Genomic DNA, 9,797 nt, shown 5'->3' with positions numbered 1-9,797 from the left:
AATAAGGGAAGATTACAATAATATCTTTAATTCATTCCATGCTTTGATATATTATTTTTGTAAAGTTTAAGCATAAAGAACCCTTGGTTATGGGAAATGGAGAAATATTTGTCCTTGAATAAAACAGTCTTAGTACGACGGCCATATCTCCCTAATGAACTGTTGGATTGGGCTGAAATTTAAATATGTTGGAGAGGGCCAAGTTGCACCACTTTTGACTGGAGTGGTTGAATAAATTCGATCACGATAAAAAGTTATGAATAACTGAGTTCGGGTCTATCCAAGGGGCAGCGACAGGACAATTAATAATTTCTTCTTAAAAGGTAATTGTTCTCTAAATTTATCCAATAATTTCACTAATAGATTAGGCCATAAATCTTGAAACTATTTTCAAATCTATTTCAATTTGATTCTAATTCGAACCCAAACCCCTTTTTTAAAAAAAAAAAATTCCATGCATATAAAATTCTTAAATAAATTTAATTGTCCAAATTGAAAATGCATACAATTAAAATATGAAATTCCTCAGAAGACATATGGAAGACATGAAGAAGACAGGAATGCATGATGCGGAAATAACATAAGAAAAATCACAAGAATCTACTCGGATTCTGATGCTAATTCGCTCTTCATCAAAAAATTCGCAAAGCAAGCTCTGTTCTTCAGAGTTCTTGAGTCCTCCAATGCTCCAATTGCTCTCCACCCCCTCTCTAAGCTTCTATGAATGCCTGAATATAAAGAGCTCTCAAGAAACCTTTGGATTGCTTCTTGAAACCGCTGAAAGGTGTCACCAACTAAGCATGGGTCTTTTCCAACTTTTTTGATGAGTCATAGAGTTGTAGACACCTTGTGCTTAATTGATGCACTAACCCCTGTGTTGTTGACACATGTTAATTCCTATGCAAGCTTATAACTCCAATTTACTTTTTAAATAATCTCTATTTAAATTTTATAACTTTCATTTTAATTTTTATAGCTTTTATTATTATTTTATTTATTATTTTATCATTATTTTATAATTATTATTAATTTTAATTTCTAGTTTTCTTTTATTTAATTCCTTTTCCCCAATAATTTACATTTAATTAATTACAATCAAAATATCAAAGATCATGATACTTTATTAATTTTTTCAAATAAATAAGTTATTAATTAAATCGATTTATTAAGACTTAATTAATGAAAAATTCACCATAGACCTCCAAGATAAAATATGAAAACCCATCATAGAACAAATCATAAAAAATAAATCTAAAGGGTTAAAAATCACGAAATATGTCATTCGACACATTCGGTGGGTATTCAAATCAAATACTTGTCCTAATTTTCCAATTAGGACAAATGGCTCAAAAGGTTGGGATTTGGACTTGAGAATTTATCTCCCCTCTCTTATCATTGAGATAATGTGATAGGGCACGCTCATCCTGGCAATTTAGGGAAGTCGATACCCGGTACCTGCAACCTGCATAAAAACCATGCATGTACAAACACAATATATACTAAACTAAACAGACAATGGTAGGAAGTGGTGTATCATGTAGATCTCGACTAGCAGGTGACTACGACTCCCTTCCTTAACCACATCAGACATGCCATACAAAAGAAAACATGCAAGGCAAACACGCACACCATACACATGCAAGTATGGGGTAAGTATCCATAAGAAAGCACATATGATAATAAATCATCTTACTAATCATCATTAATAATTGAAAGCAATGTAATAATCATCATCAATAATTGTGAACACTAAAAAAATCATCATACATATATGAAATGTAGAGTCTAAGTAATCTCATCACATAATAAATTGAATCCATAGCACAATATCTGATAATCTCAAAAGAATGCTGCTAACCAACAACATAAAACTAGTTCTAAAAGAGTTCAGCAACGATAACAAAATGTGAACCAGGGGCAAGCACTACAATTTTCCTCCATCGTTCACATGCTCAAGAACTTATAGGCTAGATGGGTATGTGCACCAAGTTGTGGTGCCAAAAAGGTGACAACCTTTTTTCCTTTTTCAATTTTCAATTGCACGTACGTGCTATATTGCATATGCACTATGGCTTGGGTAACCTGAGCCATAGTAGTGTGTATGCACTTTAAAAAAACAAAAATGTTATAAATGGGATGCATACCCATAGCCCATTCATTTTAACTCTTCTTTTTAACCTCTCCTCACAGCAGCATGTACACAAATTGGAAAAAATCAAACTTTTCACCACCTACCTTGCCAATATGCCTCCTTGCTGGCGAAATACAAGATCACAAGCATGCTGTATGTGATCTAAATTTTATTTTGTATTGTTTGATATGTTTTTAATATTGTTTTGAGGTTTTTTTATATTGTTTTGTAGGGTTTTTACAATTTTTCTTTAGATTTATTTATTTATTTAGATTTCAATTAAAATTTTTATCAAGAAATGTCAATAATCAACCAGAAAATCACCAAGAAGCTCAAAACCCTCAAGAAAATCAAAACCAAAACCCTCCCCAAGAAGAACAACAAATTTAGTAGCCTAAACCAATTGCAAGACCTCTGGTTGGCACACAAGAAAATATAATAAATGAAATAGAATGAGGCAAAACTAAATTAGAAGGACTCATTGGTCAATTGAAAGAATCTAGACAAACCAATCCAATGAGCGCTTAATTGGCACATCCCTTGAATCCATTAAGACCCAAATAGCTTTAGTTAGTGGTCAGTTAGATGTTTGGTGGGTTAAGAGGGATGAAAAAAAAAAAATTTATGCAAATAAATTGTCATATCAAGATGTTAAAAAAAAAGAAATACCAAAAGGTAGAATATGTGCATTATTTAGAAAACCCAATGAACAAAATATTATTAGAGAGGGTATTAAACGATTCCCCATCCATTAGTGCATACAAAATGCTATTAGAAATATTTTTTGGGATAGATGGTGGATGGTTTTTGATGCCCCTCCTTGCAACAATCACGAGGTCCCCATGTATTTTCTAAAGAAATTATATTGTGAGTTTGTCCTTGGGGAGATCTCCAATTATTTTGATATATTAGACTCCTAGGGTAGAGGTGGGGGGGTCATCATTTCAGAGGCTTGGGGCACGCCATGACTCTAATGTAGTTAGGGAAACTATGGTCATGCCATAGGGTGAGCATGTGACTATTCTTTCAATTGTGAAGGAACATGCAGAGGCCAACACTCTAGGGACCATTAATTCTTTGATGGAAACCATCATCCATTCCATGAGTCGATTAGTTGAGGGGGAGCCTTTAGTGCACCTTAGTCAGATGTGCACATCATGTAGATCCTTATGCACATTTGGCAGTCCTGCGAGAGATGGTGCAGATGATGGGCTCGTCACTAATTAGTTCTTGAATGACACATTTGGAATTCAAACATAGGTAAATTACAATTAAAATTTACTAATTTGATCACATTTCATATGTATAGTGAATGACTAATTAATTAGCATCTATTGACATTGTTCAAAATTTAGGGTTAGAGTGTTGACAGGCCTAGTAGCGATCCCCCAACCCCATTTTTTGCCCCATCCACGAGTCTAGAGGTATGTATCAATTTAATAATTTAAAGTAATACATATATTTATTAAGTAATCATATTAAGGATTGATAAAAAAAAATTATGCATATGCATCAGTTCTCTATAGGACCATCGACATTTACTACGAACTCAGAGTATAGACATCATATGAGCTTCATAGAGGTACATTTGTTTCATGTTAATTTAATTCATTTGATTATATTTGTTTCATGTTTCATGTTACATGTAACATGTATTGTAGGACATGCAGCTCATGACATCAGACACTCCTCATCTCCAATAGTTAGTCGATCATGGAGTGGCTACAACTATGGCTAGTTCGCAGCCATTGACTGAGGTATGAAAGAATTTTCTTGGTTTTAGTTATTTTTTATAATAGTTAGTATCAAGAATTTTAATTTTATTTGTAAGTGATTATATTGATTCAATTTTTTTAGGGTCTTGTCACACCTAATCATCCACGAGCATTCGAGATGGACTTGTAGAGTGACTATACAATGGGGGTAAGAAAATAATTAATTTTGTGTGTACATATATTTGATTTCAATTTATAATAGTTATTCATTCATTTCTACTTTGTTTGTATCAGCTTGAGTTAGAGAAGAGCCTCAACAAGAGGACAAGCAAGCATGTGAGGAGGACTCCATCATCACCACCATCTCCCTCCACACAATGATCGAAGGCCTCTAGAGATTTGTTTCCTTCCCCTTGTGGGAAGGAGAAGATATAGTTGATAGACATGTACATGTATAGGCATCAATAGACATATATGTTGGATTTTATGTCAGTGGACATATTCAATATATATTTGATGTATCTATGAAATTTTATATTTGATGTATGACATTTATTTGATGCATGAAATTATTAGACTTATGATAATATTGGTTAATATATGATATGTTTGTTCATGTATGACATTATTGGTTATCATAATATATCATGTGTTTGTTAATGTACATGAAATTATTGGTTATCATTTTATATTATATGCTTGTTCATGTATGGCATTAAATTAGATATGTTCATGTATGACATTAAATTCAATACCTAATCAGTTGGTAACTTTGATAGAATATTGATTAACAATAAACTTTATCACTATTTAAGCATAAGTTTATCATTTCCAATATGTCATCGTCATATAATTTATGATCTTGTCCATGTTTAAAGTTTTCCTTCTCTATCATTTGTTTATCAAGTTTAATTCAATACCTAATCAGTTTGAATTTTTGATACAATATTGATCAATAATAAACTTTATCAGTGTTAAAATAGCTATTTTATCCCCTTGCTTAGGTTTGAACGTAGTGTGGGGCCTTGTGTTATCTCTTGGCTTAGGGGAGTAGGGAAATAAGGTTCCATGGTTGGGTGGAAAGTCTTTTATCCATTGAGTATTTCTCTAGAGTTCTTCAAGAGCCTTAGATGATCTTTCTTCACACATTCCAGTTTTGCATCTTTTTTTGTGTGCAACTAGATGTTGCAACATCATATTTTTGTATTATGACTATGATATAATACTTATGTATCCATTTTGTATAGAGATCATGTTGGAGAAGAAAAATGTTAGAAGTATATGAAAACATGATATATAATGATTACTTGCTCCTTGTAATATGTATATGTACATATGCTTATTTGCAATAAAGCAGAATGGGTATATCAAGATGATTGTCCTTGGTATGCTTATGTGATTTTTACACTATCTAATTGTAATAATGGATTCAATTATTTATAATGAATTTTTTTTCATATATTTATGATGGTTTTTAATTATGGGAACTTATGTATGCGTTTCTAGTAATGATGTTTCAGAACCTATAAGAACTTGGTTGTTGAGTTAATATAGAATATTAATATATTTAATCAATGAGATATATCAAAATATTTAATGTTACAAGAATTGAAAATGAAATGTACGTGCTTCAATTTTGTGTTAAAAATAGAATAAAATTTATTCCACTTTTAACCTTATTAGTTATGTGATCTCTTAGGTTCCCTGTCAGGGGGATACAAGGAAGAATTACTCTCTAGATTTCTTAGATTACTAGATAGATTTATTGTAATATTGTGGTTATTGAAATTGAGACTTGTGATGTCTTTGATTCTTTAGGTGTAGCTAGGCCACAAAACTTACAAGAAAGTTAAATTTACTACTAGTCTAGTTTACTTTTTAAATAACTTATATATATATATATATATATATATATATATATATATATATATATATATATATATATATATATATATATATATATATATATATATATATATATATATATATATATATATATATATATATATATATATATATATATCTATATGTATGTATGTATGTATGTATGTATGTATGTATGTATGTATGTATGTATACACACACATATATATATATATATGTATATGTATATATATATGTATATATATATGTATATATCTATATATATATACATATACATATGTATATGTATATATATATGCATATACATATGTATATGTATATATATATGCATATACATATAGATATGTATATAGATATAGATATACATATATCTATATATATGCATATACATATATATATATACATATACATATATATATATATATATTCATATACATATATATATATACATATACATATATATATACATATACATATATATATATACATATACATATATATATATATATATACATATATATATATATGTATATATATATATGTATATATATATATATATATATATATATATATATATATATATATGGTGCAAAGTACTCAAGGTACTCAAGGTCTTCATGAAGCATTTTCAAGGACTCTACATCATACCACCTTTCTAGGTGTCTCTTCAACAAGTTGATAAGGTTTTCAGATATTAGGAATAAGATCATGTCATAACAAGCCCATTTGTAAAGGCGCAAGGTTCATTTGGTGTTCATATAAACCATGAATCCCTGGAGACCTATAAGGGAAAAAATAGGTTTAGAATAAGAAATATACTCAAAGAAGGTTGAAAAGACCTTAGAATAGGTTTAGGTAAGTCTTATGTAGGTTTGAGAGTCTTAGGAATTCTTGGTTTGAAAATTGGAAAAATGCAACAAAAGTTGCTAAGCAATTTTTTGTCAAAAGTTGCTAATTAGGGAGGAAGAAGTTTAAACCAATTCCAACTATTTCTATGGTAGTTAATCGGTCAAACAAGCATATAAATGTAACACCCAACCTTTCAAAAAGAATAGGTTGGTCTAATGTACAGATTTTTGCAAGTTTTAATAAAATTTACTAGTTTTTTGGCTCAGAATTACCACATTCTTGCTTCCACACGTGTTGTACAGATTGGGATAGGAGGTTGAATGGCCAAAGGAGAGACTTTATTGATTCCTCTATCCTATTCACTTGATTTGAGTTTTATTGATGATTTCTAAGAAAAGTTAGAGCATTTTTCTAAAATTAGTCTAGAAACCCTAGGTTCACGAGGGTTTTGTGCAAATGGACCTATAGCTTTAAACTGTACAATTCAAATGGCACAAAACCAAATGGAAATGAAAGCCCTAGGAGTGCTCTTATAGATTCAAGAAGCTGGAGTTGAAGAACCAAGGGAAGGTAATTTTACTTGCAAGCCCTAGGCAAAATATTTGCATGTATTTGGTCCTAAATTGTAGGAATTTGAGTTGTTAGAGTTTTAGGTGAAGCAAATCAACTAATTAAAGGTGGATTTGGTGTCTAAATAGTCCCTAGAAGAGATCCTAAGCCCTGCACCTGATGTAGAGCCTCCCACTATTCCCCTAGGAATCACAACTCAACTCCAAGCTTCCTTTATACTCTTGGAATCTACCCAAGGAATCTAACTCTACTAGGGTTCAAGAGGAGGTATTTGACTTGGTCATACCTTTCCATGACCATATCTAAGAGGTTATAACTTAGTTCTTTAGTTTGTCTTCAAAATACCCACATTGCTACTTATGCACCTAGTGTAGCCTAGTGCCTCCAACATATGAAAACTCATCCTAGGCTTCACACCATGACCCCAAAAACTTGGGTAATTTCAAAACATCCCATATAATATGTTCCAACTCCTTGCAACCTCTCAGTAACTCATCTCTTACACTTTTCCAATTTTGCCTATTCTAGGCTTGACTCAACTAGCCCTTGCCAGACAATAATTCTCAGTTTTCTCCAAGCTCTTCCATTGACCTTCCAAAATACTTTAGTGTTCTAGATAAACTTTATCACCTTCTAAAACATATCAAAATTTCAACTATAGTTTTTTCGGAAAGTATCTCTTAAATCTTGCTATCTTAGTTACACAACTAGGCCTAATTAATGGCCATTTACAAAGAAACTCATATCCCCTTATTTTATGGAACCTTAAAAACCTCAAAAAGTCATGTAATATGACTCAAATGAAATTATTTCAAAGTTTTTTTGGTCACTCTAGCATTTCTACATTGCCTTTCACCAAACCTTCACTTCTAGGCTCTTTACCCTAGGGCTTTCCCAAAAACTCATCTCCCAATCTTTATAGATCTTTTAAATGGATCAAACATACTTAAAATCATCCCAATAGATGATATCAAACATTAAAATTATCCTTGTTTGGAGAAAACTCTTACTTCTCTATTTGGGGTAGTCACCCATGCCCATGCTCTTCATTGCCTAGCCAGTCTTTGGTTCTTTCTCTCTATCAAAAATCTTACCCTACACACAAAATCATCATATATAGATTCATTAAAATTTTAACACCCTCTCCCATAAGTTACATCTACATCATAGATAGTGGGAAGGGTAAATCCATTAATCTAGCCTCAAAATAGTGAAGGATTGTCATGTAACAGAGATAGATAGTGATGTATTCTGTACTATTACAAAGAAATCTACAAGATAACTTGTCTATAATGGAAAATAGATCTTAGGAGAACATAAAAAAGACCTTCTAAATCATTAATATTTCAATACAAAATCTTAAGAGGCAAAGTAACTTGTTTAAACTTTAAAACCACAAAAAATGCAATAGTCACTATTATGTGACAGTCAGAAATGACAAAAAAGACCAATGAAATGCTATTGATTCTTCAAACTTCTCTTGAGATCTTCAACTCCTCCAAAAACACTCAAAATACCTTCCTTTTATCAACTTTTCTCTTCCCCAAAACTACTACAACTTCCCCTAGATTGACTAAAATAATCTAACTATTTTGTGATAGTTTTAGACAGTTTTAATAACTTTTTATTAACAAATCTTTACTAATTTGTTTCTCATTTTGACCTTTTATGACTGAGGATTTTTAATACCTTTAAGATCACCACTAATTGACTTACTAATGCCTAAAATACTTATAGACCTCAACTTAACCTCTTAGACTCCACTAGATTGCAATGTTTGGCTTATTAGTAACATTATGACAACTTCACATATTTTGGCAATTACATTGACTTTCTTGCATTTACTATGCAACTTATGACTTAATGACCTCATAAAACCTTCCTAGGACCCAAATTCACCCCATGGACTATTGCATTACATGTACTCCAATGCATATATTTCCTTATGTGCACAATTGGTCAATGTTGTACCTTATAGAAGATATAATTTTATAGGTAGAATTACTCAATCTTGTAGTACACTAGATAAGATGTTCTCTATTATGCATAATTTTTAGCTTTGGCATTGTTTATAAGAGTTTTTCAAGGTTGGGAACCACTTCAGCATCCTTTGCATGGTTTAGAGGTAATGTCATTATGGCAAAGGATTATGCAAGGGAACAAGCGTCATGATTTTGGCATTTACACAAAAGAAAAACTTGCTTCTTTAACTCCTTACACTCAACTCTTCATTGAAGTTAATTTTATAGTACTAAGAATAGCTGCTACAAATTCCTAGGAGCCAAGGAACCCTGAACCTATGCTACATTTTCTAGAGACATAGGAGAAGTTACTATATGCTTTAGTACTTCATAACATTCTAGATCATATAATGATGCCCAAATTAATAACAATAGTAGATACTTGGGATCCTCAGTACTTCATAACATTTGAATGTTGAACAAGATGGGAAGAGGTTGGGGCTAGTGTTTACCTAGGCACCCAGAGCTAACGAAACAGACAGTTCAATCCCAAGAGGAAAGGTGAGAGAGATTTGGTAGTTGGCAACTTTGTACTAGCCAACACTACAAGTTTCAGCATCACTCGATATGGCGTCACAAAATAAAAATGGATTAAGATCTTTAGAAAGTGAGAGAGGTTATTGTAGG

The sequence above is a fragment of the Cupressus sempervirens genome, chromosome 6, assembly GCF_028749045.1.
Source record: "Cupressus sempervirens isolate cs-2001-9-10 chromosome 6, ASM2874904v1, whole genome shotgun sequence".
Taxonomy (NCBI): domain Eukaryota; kingdom Viridiplantae; phylum Streptophyta; class Pinopsida; order Cupressales; family Cupressaceae; genus Cupressus; species Cupressus sempervirens.
Note: the sequence above shows the minus strand (reverse complement) of the source record.